This window comes from Mus caroli, unplaced genomic scaffold, assembly GCF_978045245.1.
Source record: "Mus caroli unplaced genomic scaffold, Mus_caroli_1 scaffold_6, whole genome shotgun sequence".
In the NCBI taxonomy this organism is placed as follows: domain Eukaryota; kingdom Metazoa; phylum Chordata; class Mammalia; order Rodentia; family Muridae; genus Mus; species Mus caroli.
The window spans coordinates 95,303,062-95,321,581 of NW_028227261.1; the positions used below are offsets into that span (position 1 = coordinate 95,303,062).

The following is an 18,520-nucleotide window of genomic DNA, read 5'->3' on the forward strand; positions in this document are numbered from 1 at the left end:
CGCCTTGTGGGCTCTGGGAACTGTATTTGGGTCCTCTGCAATAGCAGTAAGTGCTCCAACCCTCACCAACTTTACAGCCACCGCAAACCCACTTTTGAAAGCATTGCATGCAGCTATTACTTAGACTAAATTCACAGGCATAGGCTGTTGGAATGAAAACTCTGTATTTTACATTGAACTATATACATCGCTGGTGAGGTTCCGTGAAGAAGTCGGGCGGGCCATGCTTTCACCGGTAGAAAGCCTCAACTCCAGCAGCTCGTACTGATTCTGCTCACTGCCGTGCCTCTGGTAGGTGGAAAGTGATGTTTTAATGTTTTGCATGCACGTCTCTTGAGAGTTTCCCGTGTTGGCCTTTTGTAGTTTGGTGTCTGAGAACTATTGCCTTTTCTCTCTGTAAGATACATTTCTTTTATTAATCAAACAAGCTCTTTAGAGAGCTGCAGAGTGGCCCAGTGGTTAAGAGCACACACGGCTCCTGCAAAGGCCCAGCACTCACGGCTTGTGGTTCACAATAACCTGTAACTCCAAATCCAGGGGAACCCAGTGCCTCTGGTCTCCATGAAAACCTGCTCTCATGTGGACTGCCCTCTCCCCACAAACATTTTTTCCCCCAAAAAGCTCTTGTGATCATTGTGATTTTAATGCTTACCTGCCATATATTTTATTTGTATTTTTCTATTGTATCATTATTTGTTTATTTATTACTATTATTATTTTTTTTTTCGAGACAGGGTTTCTCTGTGTAGCCCTGGCTGTCCTGGAACTCACTTTGTAGACCAGGCTGGCCTCAAACTCAGAAGTCCGCCTGCCTCTGCCTCCCAAATGCTGGGATTAAAGGCCACCACTGCCCGGCTAGTGTATCATTTTTAGAAAGGACAGTTGTGATGGTTTGAATATGCTTCGCCCTAGTAGGAGGTGTGGCCTGGTTGGAATAGGTGTGTGACCTTGTTGAAGGAAGTGTGTCACTGTGGGAGTGGGATTTGAGACCCTCCTCCTAGCTGCCTGGAAGCCAGTATTCTGCTAGCAGCCTTCAGATGAAGACATAGAACTCTGAGCTCCTCCTGTGCTATGCCTGCCTGGATGCTGCCATGCTCCCACCTTGATGGTAATGGACTGAACCTCTGAACCTGTAAGCCAGCCCCAATTAAATGTTGTCCTTATAAGAGTTGTCTTGATCATGGTGTCTGTTCACAGCAGTAAAACCTAAGAGAACAATACTGTTTTAAAACTATTTGTGTTATTTGTCACACAAAACCTTCATATTTTCGGGGCGTGATGGTGCACAACTTTAATCCCAGCACTCGGGAGGCAGAGGCAGGTGGATTTCTGAGTTCGAGACCAGCCAGGTCTACAAAGTGAGTTCCAGGACAGCCAGGGCTATACAGAGAAACCCTGTCTCGGAACCCGCCCCCCCCACCCCCCAAATACTAAGTGCCAGCCTTTTTCTGATACTCTCCAGAATGTTCTCAGGGTTTTTAGAAACAGATTTATTCATGTATAGGTATTTATTGTACATAAGCTGAAATTTTGCTCAAGTTCTCCTTTTTTTTACTGTCTATACATGAAAGCAAACATGCAACACTTTTTTTTTTTCTGATTCTGGTTTGATTTGCTTAGCATGATAACCTTCATTTCCATTCATTCTCTTACAAAGGACACTGTAGTCTTCTTAATTTCAGGACAACACTTTATTATGTGCCTCCACCTCTGACTTCTTTTCCATTCACCCAGCCCTCACATGGTCCTTTGACTTGTAAGCATCACTTTCAAAAATTAATAATAAGATGTCTTCTCTCCTTTTTCAAGCCAGGAAATGCTGCTTATTTACTGGTAATACTGCTCTTTAGAGGCTGTGGAGAAAATAGGAACGCATTGTTAGTGGGAGTAAAAGATACAACTTTCAGGAAAGGTAATTTAGCAATATTTATATAATTCCACATGCCTTTGGCCATCTAACCAGAAGTTTCGACGTGGGACCTGCCCTGTGGACTGATCTTCACAGGTTCAAAATAAGCATTTTCTTACTTCTTCAAACTTTTAATAGAAAAACTTACCCACAATTCAAATGTCTCTGGGGAAGAAACTAGTGGAATCAGTTGTGGTGCTTCTACATATACAATGACATATTATGCTGCAGTTAAAAAAAGACACAAAAAAGTCTAAGCACTGATACAGAGATCTCCAAGATGTATCGTTTTAATGGGAAAAACAAGACACAATTGTATGTATGATATTCTACCTTTTGAATAAAAAAGAGACTGAATAAAATATTAAGTTCTATAGTTATGTCTTAGTTTTTGCTAGTGTATGCCCTAAGCAATGTTTGCATAAGTAATCTGTCAAAGTATTTTTCCAAACAAACAAAACCAAGCTTTTTAAGAAAGCGTCTATTTTCAGATGTTAATTTAAACCTTACACACACACAGACACACACCATATACTTTTTTTTCTTTTTACACGGTGAGTCAGAGGTCTTACCATGTAACCTTACTTGGCTTGGAATTTTTGTTCTAACCAAGCTGACCACAGACTTACAGAGATCTCCCTGCCTCTGCCTCCCATGTGCTGGGATTAAAGGCATACACCACCACTGCCTGGTAACTCTTAATGGCTTTTCTGCATCTTTGGGAAGGAGATTTGGGGGTGTGCTGAGAACAAAGAGTCTACCACATTATTCGCCTCTCATTTCCTGGGAATCCAAGAATGTCCCTCTGCTCTGGATGTCACAGATGACATGGAGACACAGGCTGGGTGGTGCTGTCTTCTGGGGGTCGGGGACTGACTTGGAAAGACCTCTGTGCTTGTTGAGTTTGCTGGCAGACTTCATTTCCCTGTGCCTGTATAGATGGAGCCTCCAACATTCTGCTGGCTGTCACCTGGAGGCTGACCTCATGACCTACACACCTCTCCAGATTCTGGAAGCCACCTGCTGGTGGCCGTGTAGACTTCTGTAACCTGACTGATTATGTCATCAAGTCAGAAAGGAGACCCTCTGAGGCCATCTTGCCTCTTTAAAAGGGCTTTCATTGGAATCAAAGTCAGGTCCCCTGAGACCCTGGTAAGCCTCCTCTTCAACTAACTGAATATGAGCTAATTGGGAACCTCAATTACATCTGAAAAAAAAAATCCCTTCGTTTGCCAAATTCTGTGAGTTAGAGGCAAGTCACACTCAAGGGAGATTTTATGTAAAAGCTGTGCACTCCAGGGGACAGGGTTTGTGACGGTCATCTTCCAACTCTGCCTATAAACTGCATGAGAATCAGTTTTAAACTTCCCATTTTACTGTATGATTTTTCTGAGTCCTTTTGGCAGAATGGCTTGATTTTGCAGGCTTAATTCTACTTTAGCAGGGGGGCAGTTGCCAAAGCTGTTGGTTGTAGAGATGGCCAATAACCATCACATGCTAGGTGTGTGAAGTGACTTTGTTACCTCTGACCAGATGAATTCACTTCGGCGTCACCCATTTGGGAGAGGGAATGGGCACCATTTCTTTGGGTCGTGGGCACGGGCGCTATCCCCTAGCGTTTGAGTCAGGATCCGGGATCTCAGAGCTCTACAGACTGGGGAGAGCCTAGTGTATGGCACCGAGGAGCTCGTTCTCGCCCAGAACCCCAGGGAGGTATCTTGAGTCAGGGGCTTGACCCACCAATCAGCTTTAAGCACATCGAACCTTTGAGCGGACACTGGCTGCTCTAGAGCCCACGTGCTATCGGATGCAGATTCCTCCTTAACTCTGGCTCCCAGCTCTCTGGAGCAACAAGATCCTGGCCATTGCTGTTAGCCTTCTGTCTAAGCTCCTCCCCACAGTTACCTGGCAACAGTCAGGTAGACCTGGCCCACTATGAAAGAGGCGGCTTCTCTCTCTCTCTCTCTCTCTCTCTCTCTCTCTCTCCTCTCTCTCTCTCTCTCTCTCTCTCTCTCTCTCTCTCTCTCTCTCTCCCCCCCCCCCACTCTCTTGACTCTTGCTCTCTTGCTCCGCCCCTCTCCCAATCCTCTCCAATGTGGTCATGACTAGCTTCTACTTCTCTACTCTCCCTCTCTCTGCCTCTACTACCCTCTTAACTCCCCTCCCCATGCCCTGAATAAACTCTATTCCATACTATATCATCATGTGGCTGGTCCCTCAGGGGAAGGCCCACTGAGGCACCCTCTTCACCCATACCTCACCACCCCATAGAACATATTCTTTTTTTTTTCTTTCTTTCCTCCTCTCTCTCTCTCTCTCTCTCTCTCTCTCTCTCTCTCTCTCTTTCTTTCTTTCTTTTTTTTTTTTCTAGACAGGACTTCTCTGTATAACCCTGGCTGTCCTGGAACTCACTCTGTAGACCAGGCTGGCCTTGAACTCAGAAATCCGCTTGTCTCTGCCTCCCAAGTGCTGGAATTAAAGGCGTGCACCACCATGCCTGACAGAATGTGTTTTTATACCTCTTTATCTTCTTATAAACACATCAATTGCTGTATGTAGTTAGACTGAGGTGGGGGAGGGAGAGCACAAGGTCATGAATACCACTGTCCAAGAGCACTGTGACTTCCAGGGAAGGATGGGCCCAGTGACTTGAGAGGCTTGGTTCTAAGCCCAGAGTGAACTACACTGTCTGGTGTGGACACTGTGTGTGGAGCTGTCACAGAGGTGAATCAGCATTGGGGAGCAGCACGTAAGGTTCAGTGTCCTGAGGGTGTCACACTGTCCACTGCCTAAAGGAGGGCGGCACCTATGGGAGGAGAACTATTATCATGTGGCCATAGCAGAGGCCAACAGAAAACAGAGGATGGTCCTCTGAGCGGGACATCCTGGCTACAGGATGAAGGGCAGGCGTCCACACACATACGTGAAGTCCTACAAGAGAATGTATGTGGCTGACAGTCTTGAAAACTAACCGATGTCCCTCGTCCTTGTCTCCTGAGGCTTGGAGCTGCTTCCTAAGGCTGGCTTTGCTTCCTGTGATTTTGCACTGATGAATCTTTTTATTTCTATGCATGCGGCAAGCTGACTCATGTTCATGTGGTCTGAAGGCTGGTCTGAGCTTGGTGCAGCTGAAACAGTTCCCAGCATTAGACAGAGACTGGAGGGACCCCACCAAGGCAAAGAGACCGATCCCCATCCTGATCTGCAAATGGCCCACTTCCTCATCTCTTCCTGTGACACGTCTCTTATGTGGGCCATTTTACTCCCTCGTTTCATTAAAAATAGCTTTTTTAAAAAAATATTTTATGTGTCTGAGTGTTTGGCTTGCATGTGTGTGTGTGTATGTATGTGTGTGTACCACCTGTGTGCCTGGAAGTCCGTATTGTTCAGAAGAGGGCATCAGATCTACCTGACAGTGGATGGTTATGTTGCTTATACCATGTGGATGCTGGGAATTAAACTTCGGTTCTCTGCTAGAACAGCCAGCACTTTACTCACTAGGATTCTGTCGCATCTGCTCTCGACCAGCAAGAACAATACGACCACCAGTCCTTCTAACAGCAGTTTATTCAGCAAACTTCAGTCTTCATCTCTCTCGCTTCAACTTTATCCTTCCACTCTATCTCTCTCTCTAACCCGGGCCTCTCACTCTTATATACTCTCAGCCCCCATCCACTCCCGGCAGGCCACGTCACCTCACCAGGTACTCAGCTTCAGCTAATCCGGGCGGCGGGCGCATGTCTCCACCAAATATGGATTCGCCAGTAACATGGTGTACCTGTGCAGCTCTCACGATGGTTGTGGCTTATTTTCAGGTGTATGAGGAAGTCAGGTGCAAGTCATAAGACTTAGTTGCAGTCCCGGGCGCCATCTTGGGACTGCTGCCACACCCGCTCCTCACAGGATTCTTCTCCAGCCTCCCTTTCCCTCATTTCTGCATACAACTGTCTGCTTCTCCTGCAACTCAGAAGTTGCTACCACCCCACCTCACCTCTGTAGGCTTCTGTAGGGAGTTCCTTCAGGTGCAGCGCTGGAACCTGCCCTGGAGTCCTGCTGAAGGGTCTGTGAGATTAGGCTTCTCACTGTAGCAGATGAAAGAAAGGAAGTAAGGGGAAGAAGCAATCTGCCTGGCATGGGACATGTGGTCGTTTGAATGACAATGACCCCCATAGGCTCATATATTTGAGTGCTTATTCCTACTTAGTGGAATGGTTTGCAAAGGATTAGGAGGTGTGATCTTATTGGAGGAGGTGTATCAAAAAGATGGCCTTTGAGATTTCAAAAAATACCTGCAGTTAGTACTCTGTCCATCTGTCTGTCTGTCTGTCTGTCTCTCTGCTTGGTGCCTGTGGATCAGGATGTCAGCTTTCAACAACTATCCTGCCACCATGCCCGCCTGCTTGCTGCCGTGATTATCATGGATTCCAGCTCTCTGGAACCACAAACCCTAATAAATATTTCCTTTTGCTCTTCCGGTCAGAAAAGCACCGGGGCAGCTGGGGCGCAGGGTCGACTGACACTCGCCAGCTACCCACAACACCCGCCACAGGATCTTAAGACTTCTGGTGAGTGGAGCACAGCTTCTGCTCCAGTCCAATCACGCGGGACCTGAGACTGCTCTGGTTGGGGAGAGAGAAATCCGGCCTACATAGGGCCACAACCCTCATCCGGTCAGAAAAGCACCGGGGCAGCTGGGGCGCAGGGTCGGCTGACACTCGCCAGCTACCCACAACACCCGCCACAGGATCTTAAGACTTCTGGTGAGTGGAGCACAGCTTCTGCTCCAATCCAATTGCGCGGGACCTGAGACTGCATTAGTTAGGGAAGCAGAAACCGGCCTGAGTAGGGCCACAGGCCTCATCCGGCCGGATCAGCGCCAGGGTAGCGGGAGAGCAGAGTTGCCTGACACCCGCCAGCTACCCACGACCCCCGCCACAGGATTTTGGGACTGCTGTTGAGTGGAACACAGCTTCTGCTCCAATCTTTAAACAGTGACAACGATAACAACTAACCCCAGAGATTACCAGATGGCGAAAGGGAAACGTAATAATCTTACTAACAGAAACCAAGACCACTCACCATCATCAGAACCCAGCACCCCCACTTCGCCCAGTCCAGGGCACCCCAACACACCGGAAAAGCTAGACACGGATTTAAAAGCATATCTCCTGATGATGATAGAGGACTTCAAGAAGGACTTTAATAACACACTTAAAGAAATGCAGGAGAACACTGCTAAACAGACAGAAGACAATAAAGAGGAAGCACAAAAATCCCTTAAAGAATTGCAGGAGAACACTGCTAAAGAGTTACAAATTCTTAAAGAAAAACAGGATAACATAATCAAACAGGTAGAAGTCCTTACAGAAAAACAGGAAAACACATCCAAACAGATGATGGAAATGAACAAAACCATACTAGACCTAAAAAGGGAAGTAGACACAATAAAGAAAACCCAAAATGAGGCAACACTGGAGATAGAAACCCTAGGAAAGAAATCTGGAACCATAGATACCAGCATCAGCAACAGAATACAAGAGATGGAAGAGAGAATCTCAGGTGCAGAAGATTCCATAGAGAACATCGGCACAACAATCAAGGAAAATGTAAAATGCAAAAAGATCCTAACTCAAAACATCCAAGAAATACAGGACGCAATGAGAAGACCAAACCTACGGATAATAGGAGTGGATGAGAATGAAGATTTTCAACTCAAAGGACCAGCAAACATCTTCAACAAAATTATAGAAGAAAACTTCCCAAATCTAAAGAAAGAGATGCCCATGAACATACAAGAAGCCTACAGAACTCCAAATAGACTGGACCAGAAAAGAAATACCTCCCGACACATTATAATCAGAACAACAAATGCTCTAAATAAAGATAGAATACTAAAAGCAGTAAGAGAAAAAGGCCAAGTAACATATAAAGGCAAGCCTATCAGAATTACATCAGATTTTTCACCAGAGACTATGAAAGCCAGAAGATCCTGGACGGATGTTATACAGACACTAAAAGAACACAAATTCCAGCCCAGGCTACTATACCCAGCCAAACTCTCAATTAACATAGATGGAGAAACCAAAGTATTCCACGACAAAACCAAATTCACACATTATCTCTCCACGAATCCAGCCCTTCAAAGGATAATAACAGAAAAAAACCAATACAAGGACAGGAACCACGCCCTAGAAACAACAAGAAGGTAATCCCTCAACAAACCTAAAAGAAGACAGCCACAAGAACAAAATGCCAACTTTAACAACAATAATAACAGGAAACAACAATTACTTTTCCTTAATATCTCTTAATATCAATGGACTCAACTCCCCGATAAAAAGACATAGACTAACAAACTGGCTACACAAACAAGACCCAACATTTTGCTGCTTACAGGAAACTCATCTCAGAGAAAAGGATAGACACTACCTCAGAATGAAAGGCTGGAAAACAATTTTCCAAGCAAATGGCATGAAGAAACAAGCTGGAGTAGCCATTCTAATATCTGATAAGATTGACTTCCAACCCAAAGTCATTAAAAAAGACAGGGAGGGACACTTCATACTCATCAAAGGTAAAATCCTCCAAGAGGAACTATCAATCCTGAATATCTATGCTCCAAATACAAAGGCAGCCACATTCATTAAAGAAACTTTAGTAAATCTCAAAGCACACATTGCACCTCATACAATAATAGTGGGAGACTTCAACACACCACTTTCACCAATGGACAGATCATGGAAACAGAAACTAAACAGGGACACAGTGAAACTAACAGAAATTATGAATCAAATGGATCTGGCAGATATCTACAGAACATTCTATCCTAAAACAAAAGGATATACCTTCTTCTCAGCACCTCATGGTACCTTCTCCAAAATTGACCACATAATTGGTCACAAAGCAGGCCTCAACAGATACAAAAATACTGAAATTGTCCCATGCATCCTATCAGATCACCATGGACTAAGGCTGATCTTCAATAACAAAATAAATAATAGAAAGCCAACCTTCACGTGGAAACTGAACAACACTCTTCTCAATGATACCTTGGTCAAGGAAGGAATAAAGAAAGAAATTAAGGACTTTTTAGAGTTCAATGAAAATGAAGCCACAACATACCCAAACTTATGGGACGCAATGAAAGCATTTCTAAGAGGAAAACTCATAGCTCTGAGTGCCTCCAAAAGGAAACTAGAGAGAGCACACATTAGTAGCTTGACAACACACCTAAAAGCACTAGAACAAAAGGAAGCAAATTCACCCAAGAGGAGTAGACGGCAGGAAATAATCAAACTCAGGGGTGAAATCAACCAAGTGGAAACAAGAAAAACTATTCAAAGAATCAACCAATCAAGGAGCTGGTTCTTTGAGAAAATCAACAAGATAGATAAACCCTTAGCCAGACTCACTAGAGGGCACAGGGAAAGCATCCTAATTAACAAAATCAGAAATGAAAAAGGAGACATAACAACAGATCCTGAAGACATCCAAAACACCATCAGATCCTTCTACCAAAGGCTATACTCAACAAAACTGGAGAACCTGGATGAAATGGAGAAGTTCCTAGACAGATACCAGGTACCAAAGTTGAATCAAGATCAGGTTAATGATCTAAACAGCCCTATATCCCCCAAAGAAATAGAAGCAGTCATTAATAGTCTCCCAACTAAAAAAAGCCCAGGACCAGATGGGTTTAGTGCAGAGTTCTATCAGACCTTCAAAGAAGATCTAATCCCAGTTCTTCACAAACTATTCCACAAAATAGAAACAGAAGGTACTCTACCCAACTCATTCTATGAAGCCACAATTACTCTGATACCTAAACCACAAAAAGACCCAACAAAGATAGAAAACTTCAGACCAATATCCCTTATGAATATTGATGCAAAAATCCTCAATAAAGTTCTTGCTAACCGAATCCAAGAACACATCAAAACAATCATCCATCCTGACCAAGTAGGTTTCATCCCAGGGATGCAGGGATGGTTCAATATACGGAAATCCATCAACGTAATCCAGTATATAAACAAACTCAAAGACAAAAACCACATGGTCATCTCGTTAGATGCGGAAAAAGCATTTGACAAGATCCAACACCCATTCATGATAAAAGTCTTGGAAAGATCAGGAATTCAAGGCCCATACCTAAACATGATAAAAGCAATCTACAGCAAACCAGTAGCCAACATCAAAGTAAATGGTGAGAAGCTTGAAGCAATCCCTCTAAAATCAGGGACTAGACAAGGCTGTCCACTTTCTCCATACCTATTCAACATTGTACTTGAAGTCCTAGCCAGAGCAATTCGACAACAAAAGGAGATCAAAGGGATACAAATTGGAAAAGATGAAGTCAAAATATCACTCTTTGCAGATGATATGATAGTATATATAAGTGACCCTAAAAATTCCACCAGAGAACTCCTAAGCCTGATAAACAGCTTCGGTGAAGTAGCTGGATATAAAATTAACTCAAACAAATCAATGGCCTTTCTCTACACAAAGAATAAACAGGCTGAGAAAGAAATTAGGGAAACAACACCCTTCTCAATAGTCACAAATAATATAAAATATCTTGGCGTGACTCTAACTAAGGAAGTGAAAGATCTGTATAATAAGAACTTCAAGTCTCTGAAGAAAGAAATTATAGAAGATCTCAGAAGATGGAAAGATCTCCCATGCTCATGGATTGGCAGGATCAACATTGTAAAAATGGCTATCTTGCCAAAAGCAATCTACAGATTCAATGCAATCCCCATCAAAATTCCAACTCAATTCTTCAAGGAATTAGAAAGTGCAATCTGCAAATTCATCTGGAATAACAAAAAACCTAGGATAGCAAAAACTCTTCTCAAGGATAAAAGAACCTCTGGTGGAATCACCATGCCGGACCTAAAGCTCTACTACAGAGCAATTGTGATAAAAACTGCATGGTACTGGTATAGTGACAGACAAATAGACCAATGGAATAGAATTGAAGACCCAGAAATGAACCCACACACCTACGGTCACTTGATCTTCGACAAGGGAGCTAAAAACATCCAGTGGAAGAAAGACAGCATTTTCAACAAATGGTGCTGGCACAACTGGTTGTTAACATGTAGAAGAATGCGAATCGATCCATTCCTATCTCCTTGTACTAAGGTCAAGTCTAAGTGGATCAAGGAACTTCACATAAAACCAGAGACACTGAAACTTATAGAGGAGAAAGTGGGGAAAAGCCTTGAAGATATGGGCACAGGGGAAAAATTCCTGAATAGAACAGTAATGGCTTGTGCTGTAAGATCGAGAATTGACAAGTGGGACCTCATGAAACTACAAAGCTTCTGCAAGGCTAAAGACACCATCAATAAGACAAAAAAAACACCAACAGATTGGGAAAGGATCTTCACCTATCCTAAATCAGATAAGGGACTAATATCCAATATATATAAAGAACTCAAGAAGGTGGACTCCAGAAAGTCAAATAACCCCATTAAAAAATGGGGCTCAGAACTGAACAAAGAATTCTCACCTGAGGAATACCGAATGGCAGAGAAACACCTGAAAAAATGTTCAACATCCTTAATCATCAGGGATATGCAAATCAAAACAACCCTGAGATTCCACCTCACACCAGTCAGAATGGCTAAGATCAAAAATTCAGGTGACAGCAGATGCTGGCGAGGATGTGGAGAAAGAGGAACACTCCTCCATTGTTGGTGGGATTGCAAGCTTGTACAACCACTCTGGAAATCAGTCTGGCGGATCCTCAGAAAATTGGACATAGTACTACCGGAGGATCCAGCAATACCTCTCCTGGGCATATATCCAGAAGATGTCCCAACCGGTAAAAAGGACACATGCTCCACTATGTTCATAGCAGCCCTATTTATAATAGCCAGAAGCTGGAAAGAACCCAGATGTCCCTCAACAGAGGAATGGATACAGAAATTATGGTACATTTACACAATGGAGTACTACTCAGCTATTAAAAAGAATGAATTTATGAAATTCCTAGCCAAATGGATGGACCTGGAGGGCATCATCTTGAGTGAAGTAACACAATCACAAAAGAACTCACACAATATGTATTCACTGATAAGTGGATATTAGCCCAAAACTTAGGATACCCAAGATATAAGATACAATTTGATAAACGCATGAAACTCAAGAAGAATGAAGACCAAAGTGTGGACACTGTGCACCTTCTTAGAATTGGGAACAAAACACCCAGGGAAGGAGTTACAGAGACAAAGTTCGTAGCTGTGATGAAAGGTTGGACCATTTAGAGACTGCCGTATCCAGGGATCCATCCCATAATCAGCTTCTAAACTCTGACACCATTGCATACACTAGCAAGATTTTGCTGAAAGGACCCAAAGATAGCTGTCTCTTGTGAGACTATGCCGGGGCCTAGCAAACACAGGAGTGGATGTTCACAGTCAGCTATTGGATGTATCACAGGGCTCCCAATGGAGAAGCTAGAGAAAGTACCCAAGGAGCTAAAGGGATCTGCAACCCTATTGTTGGAACAACATGATGTACTAACCAGAACCCCGGAGCTCTTGTCTCTAGCTGCATATGTATCGAAAGATGGCCTAGTCGGCCATCAATGGAAAGAGAGGCCCATTGGACTTGCAAACTTTATATGCCCCAATATAGGGGAATGCCAGGGCCAAAAGAATGGGAAGGGGTGGGTAGGGAAGTGGGGGGCGCTATGGGGAACTTTTGGGATAGCATTGGAAATGTAATTGAGGAAAATATGTAATAAAAACATTAAAAATCAAAAAAAAAAAACAAAATATACTATACACAGTTAATAGCTAAAAAAAAAAAAATATTTCCTTTTATAAGTTGTCTTCAGCATGGCATCTTTTCACGCCAATAGAAAAGTAGCTGAGGGGCTGGTGAGATGGCTCAGTGGGTAAGAGCACCCGACTGCTCTTCCAAAGGACCAGAGTTCAAATCCCAGCAACCACATGGTGGCTCACAACCATCCGTAATGAGATCTGGCGCCCTCTTCTGGAGTGTCTGAAGACAGCTACAGTGTACTTACATATAATCAATAAATAAATCTTTAAAAAAAAAAAGAAAAAAAAAGAAAAGTAGCTGAGATGGGATGAGAGGGAGGAGATGGGCAATACGTTTGTATCACATAAAAGCCTGCATCGGCTGATTATTTGCTTCGGAGGGAGGGCCGGTGGCATCTGGCTGTGCATTGGAGGACTGACCATGTAAAGCTAAGGATGTTCACAGGTGAGCTGTAACTTGCTTTGCATCCATCAGCTGGCTTTCTAAGGCTGACCAGCCAGGTCTCCATCCTCATCTCTTGCCTGTCAGTCAGTTTTCAGCAGACTGGAGTTTTCTTGTCTACCCCTGTGGCTACCCAGGTCATTGCTACCTCTACTGGGGTGTTACAGTTTTCCCCCAAATGATAAAGCTGGCATTACTTCTCAACTTCTGCTGCCTGGACTTTGAAAACTGATCTTTTAAAGTTCTTAAAATGTGGTATATAGTCACTTTACGACGTAAGACACCTGCTCTGCATAATTGCTGGCTCGGCCAGCCATTGTGATATTCATTCATAAACTAGAAGGAAAACATGATGTTTGAATAATTGAAAGGACTTATTTCATGTGGGTATTATTCAAGTGACAGGAGTCCCCGGAAGCTGAGTCTAAGAAGAAGAGTCTAGTCATGCCAAATCCCCTAGTGCTTTCCAGTGAAGCCCAAAAAGTACCAGATCTCAAGGAATTATTCTACTTTCAAGGAGACTCTGCAGGACACCACTGCAAAGGTGACAAACATCCTTAGAGTCTCCTAAGCTATTTTCCTTAGGCACCTTGTGGATACTTAGCAAAGAAAACTGTTTTTAAATTACCCCAAACACAGAGGTGCACAGCAAAGGAAATAATAATTTAAGTCAGAGCCGGCTTAGGCTTTGGTATTGTTCCAAACTCAATATTTATGTTACGTGCTCTGAGGCCAGTATGCAGATTATTGTTTTTTATTATTTCCAGGAATAAGTTTTCTGGATCATCAACACTTTTTCATTTCCTTTTTAAGTGCTGGTTTCCTGGTGATGTTATGCAACCAGCTTGTGGTTGCTCTGGGCCCTCACTTGAGCTTGCAGTTGAACTGTCTGCCCCCTTGAAGAAGTCCAGGACTGGCAGTCATCCTATATCATCAAGTAGAAAACCTGAGAGACAACTTCAGATCCATAGGAAATAGTGGCTTATTAGGGAACCGTGAGAATGTCTATTGTGATGTGTACTTGTGAGCAATGTGGGGTGCTGCTATGTATTCGAATGCTAAATTTTGTACCCTAAAATCTGTTTTGTCCCCAAGAGGGTCGAATTGTCACTACACAAGCTTTTGTTGTGCAAACCTTGCTCCCAAGCTAATTGTTTAATAAAAGCCTATGATTGAGCAGTAGAGAGAAGAATGAGGAAGCCTTTTTCATTAGGAGACAAGAGAGGAGACCTACAAGACTATGGGCCGGGGAGGTATAGCTAGCCCTGTGGCTGGATGGGGCTAGGTGCTCAGGTTAACAGATGAGCTAGTTGAGAGTCTGCCCAGCTAAGGCCTAAGCTTTGAAATATTAGAAGGTCTATGTGTGGTTATTTGGGGGAACTAACTGGTTAAGGAATAGCTGCTGCCATATTTCCATATCCAGCATTAATTAATATATACAGGGTATTAACAATCATTTTACAGCAATGGATATGGTTAATGAAGAGTTAATGGGTTATTTTAAATTCCCAGGTAGCAATAATATCAGTAAGATCTTCCTCAGTGTGTGTGTGTGTGTGTGTGTGTGTGTGTGTGTGAGACAATATAATTCACAACAAGCTACTGATATTTTTCTGATTGTCATTTTCCATAGTTTTATCAAGATATGGTTAGCAAATAAAACTTGTACATGTTTAGAGTGAACAATCACATAACAAGGTGCATGTGTACACAGTCAAGCTAATGCAGAAGGAATACTTAGAATTAGCTCAGAGGGGATGGCTTGAAGTGTAAAGTACTTACTGAATGAGTCCAGGGACCCAGGTTTTATTGTTAACTTTTTTTGTTTTTAAAGACAGAGTCTTGAGGCTGGAGAGATGGCTCAAGGGTTAAGAGCACTGACTAGTCTTCAAAGGTCCTGAGTTCAATTCCCAGCAACCATGGTGGCTCACAACCATCTGTAATGGGATTCAATGCCCTTTTCTGGTGTGTCTGAAGACAGCTACAGCGTACTCATATACATAAAATAAATTTTTTTTAAAAAGGGAGTCTCTAGCTCAGATTAGCCTTGAACTCTCTATGCAGTCAAGGATGACTTTGAACTTATAAGCCTTCATTCTCTAGTTCCTGGGTTTTGCTGGAGGTCAAACCAAGTTTCATGAATCCTTAACCATCATTCTGCCACAGGAGCTACCTCCCCAGACTGTGAGTTTGGAGCTTTTTGGCACCTACATAAGAAGTTGGGTATGGTACATGGTGGTTTGTATCTATAATCCCAGTGCCAGGAAAACTAGAGGTAGATGCTTGTGGTCTGCTGGCCAGCCAGGCTAGCACAATTGGTGAGCTCTAGGTTCCATGCAAGACCTTGTCTTAAAGACATCGGGAATAATGAAGGAATGAATAAATCTGATGTCGATCTCTAGTCTCACATGAATGCATATAAACATGTACACACACACACACACACACATACACAAGAAAGAGTAGCCAAAGTTGCTTTCACAAGAAATTTCACATATAAAATGAGCTCTTGCTAAGCACGGTCCCTGCTCTGGTTACCAGGTCGCTAAGACTCATCTACCCTCAGACCCACATTTGTCGCCCCCACCCCCATGCCCAACGTCTTCCCATTTCTCACTCACGCCCTCAGAACCCCACCTTTCTCGTTTGTTTCTGTGAGTGCAACATAAGTGGTAACTGTGCAGTATGTCTCATTCCCTGTTGGCTTGTTTTATGCAGCGCAGTGTCCCCAGGCTCGTCAGGGTGGATGGTAGGATCTCGCTAAGGCTACATGACATCCTCGCGTGTGTCTCACATGTCCCTCATCCATCTCTCTGTTGATGGGGATTCAAGTTGCCTCCGTGTCCTACCTTCTGTGGATAATGTGGCAAAGACCCTGGAAGTGGAGAGATCTCCTTGACATCATGATTTGATTCCCTTTGACTATAAACGTAAGAAATAGGCTGGGTCATACTGAAATTCTGTTTAGTGTTTAGGGAAATGTCCATATTGCATTTCTTTACCAACTCACCTGCTCAGCATCTGTGAACAACATGTCTCTTCCTTTTGTAGACAGGTTCTTGCCCTAGCCTATGATGGCATAGAGTTCATTAGAATCCTGCTGCCATGGCCTCCAGAGTGCCAGGAATGCAAGCATGGGCCACCATACCTGGCCAAGGCTTCTCCTTTCTCTACATCTGAGGGTTTTGGGTGTCTGTCTGTCTGTCTGTTTGACTGTCTCTGTGTCTGTCTGTCTGACTGTCTGTCTGTGTGTGTGTGTGTGTGTGTGTGTCTGAAGAACAACCAGTTCCCCTGTTGTTGAGTTCCTTATACAGACTTTGAATAGTAAACTCTATGGTTTTTTGACTATTTCCTCCCATCCCTGGATTGTCTTTATCATTTTGTTGGTTTTTGTGTTAAAACTTTAGTTTGACAGAAGTTCCATCTCTGAATTTTGCTAGAGGACAGAAAACATTATGACCTGGAGCTTTGGCTTCATCTGTCTCTTTCTTGTATCAATGAAAGCAAAGTGATGTGACGACTGTGAGAACGGGAGTTGGGAGGGTATAGAATAGAGGTGAGAGATGAGCCCCTAAACAAGGTGCCACAAAGAGCAGCTGCTGGTTTTTTACCCTGAGTCACACAGGGGTTTCTCCACCCTCTCTGCTACCAGATACGTGGTTCTTTTCTTTTATGTCTTCATATTCTCCTTTTTTTCTTTCTCTCTCTTTCTTTCTCTCTCTTTCTCTCTCTCTCTCTCTCTCTCTCTCTCTCTCTCTCTCTCTCTCTCTCTCTCTCTCTCTCTCTCTCTCTCTCTCTCTTCCTTTTTTTGAGACAGGGTTTCTCTGTGTAGCCCTGGCTGTCCTGCAACTCTCTTTGTAGACCAGGCTGGCTGGAACTTACAGAGATCTGCTTGCCTTTGCCTCCTGAGTGCTGGGATTAAAGGCATGCATGCCTAGCCTGAAGTTCTTGTTTGGAATTGATGGCAGACAGTTGACCACCTCCCTTTGGTGCTCCTTTTCTTACACCCTAATGAAGACCAGATGTGTGTCTCTCATTCACTGGTGGCACCAGGGGCTTCCATGTCACTACTAAGCTCAGCTTGCCCTGGAATTTGCCACGTAGCCCAAGCTAGCTTCAGACTCACAACCCTCCTGCTATGGCCTCCTGACCACTCACGTGTACCACAGTGCTGTCTCCCAGGACAGTTCCCAGTTAGACTGAAAGTTTAAAAGTCAGCTGTTTGGGGTTTGTTTTGTTTGTTAATTTTACACTCATCCTTAGCAAATTGGCCCTGTAACTGATCAAAACAAAGTGATGATGTCAGTTCCTTTCATTATGACTCCTTGTGATTGGGAAATCAGTCTAATCTTTATTTTACATCAATCTGCATCTCGTCCTCCCTCTCCAGGGATGGGATGATTATTACCCGGTGGGTGGGGTAGAGTAATACGTAGTATGATGGAGAGATTCACAGCTGGAGACCACTGTAGGCAGGGTCGGAACTGACACTGAAGGACTGGTAGAGGTTAGCCTGTCTGAGACTCTAAGGGAAACCAGAGGCAGTGTGTATTAATGTGTGGGTTCACATAAGAGTATGAACAAAAGTGCAAAGAAAGGGGGTGTTAAAGGCTGAAATCAAGGGTTGAGAGAGGAAATAGGGGAGATATTAGGAATGCAGAAGCAATATGGTGATTCATTGGATTGCCTCAGTGCTGGGAGGTAGGAAAGGGGAGGAGACAGTTGCTTATCAAACCTTTCAAAATAACATTTAAAGTCAGAACATGTGGCCAGGCCCAAGTTCAGTGGTGGCATGGGTAAGGAGGAACCTGGGTTCAATGGTCAGCAATGCAAAAGGAAAGAAAAGGAAGTGGGGCATTATGATTAATGAAACATTGTCTTCAGGCACGCTAGATATCCACTTAAGTTGTATTTGTCGTTTAAGTAGTCACTTGGAAAGACTAAGCAGTACTGCAAAAGATCTTGAGAGATCCTCTTTAGTAATTAATTGCCTTCAGAACTTCTCTATGAGCCACAAATGGGCACCAGCACTATAGCCTCAGAAAACTGTCTCTGTTTCTCTGTATATGGTGAGAACATATATGGACATAAGATGTATTCCATTAAAATGTGGCTGGCTAGACATTTCTTCTACAAACTAAGAGCATGTGGCAAATTGCTTGTATCTATTTTCCAAAAAGATACAACTTAGGGAGGATAGTTCAGAAGATTTCACTCGTAGAACAGCGAAGAAGAAAGGCAGGGGGTACTCCAGACTAGGAGAGCAATCTTCAACGAGGGAGTCGGACATTCAGAGCAGCCACAGTGGGGCACCTCCATGGGGAGGTAAGGAGGCAATGTTTCATTTATCTACATTCTGGGTTTCTGGTTTTAATC

General features: G+C 43.5%; 1 long non-coding RNA gene across 1 annotated transcript; it reads right to left on the reverse strand.

Moving 5' to 3' along the window:
• Positions 1 to 1,794: 1,794 nt before the first annotated feature.
• On the reverse strand, positions 1,795 to 6,248 carry LOC110292110 (uncharacterized). Its single transcript, XR_002377655.3, has 4 exons — positions 6,199 to 6,248; positions 5,901 to 5,991; positions 2,058 to 2,134; positions 1,795 to 1,853 (listed from the first exon to the last, which is right to left on the reverse strand). It is a non-coding gene; the product is annotated as an uncharacterized LOC110292110 (long non-coding RNA).
• Positions 6,249 to 18,520: the final 12,272 nt, after the last annotated feature.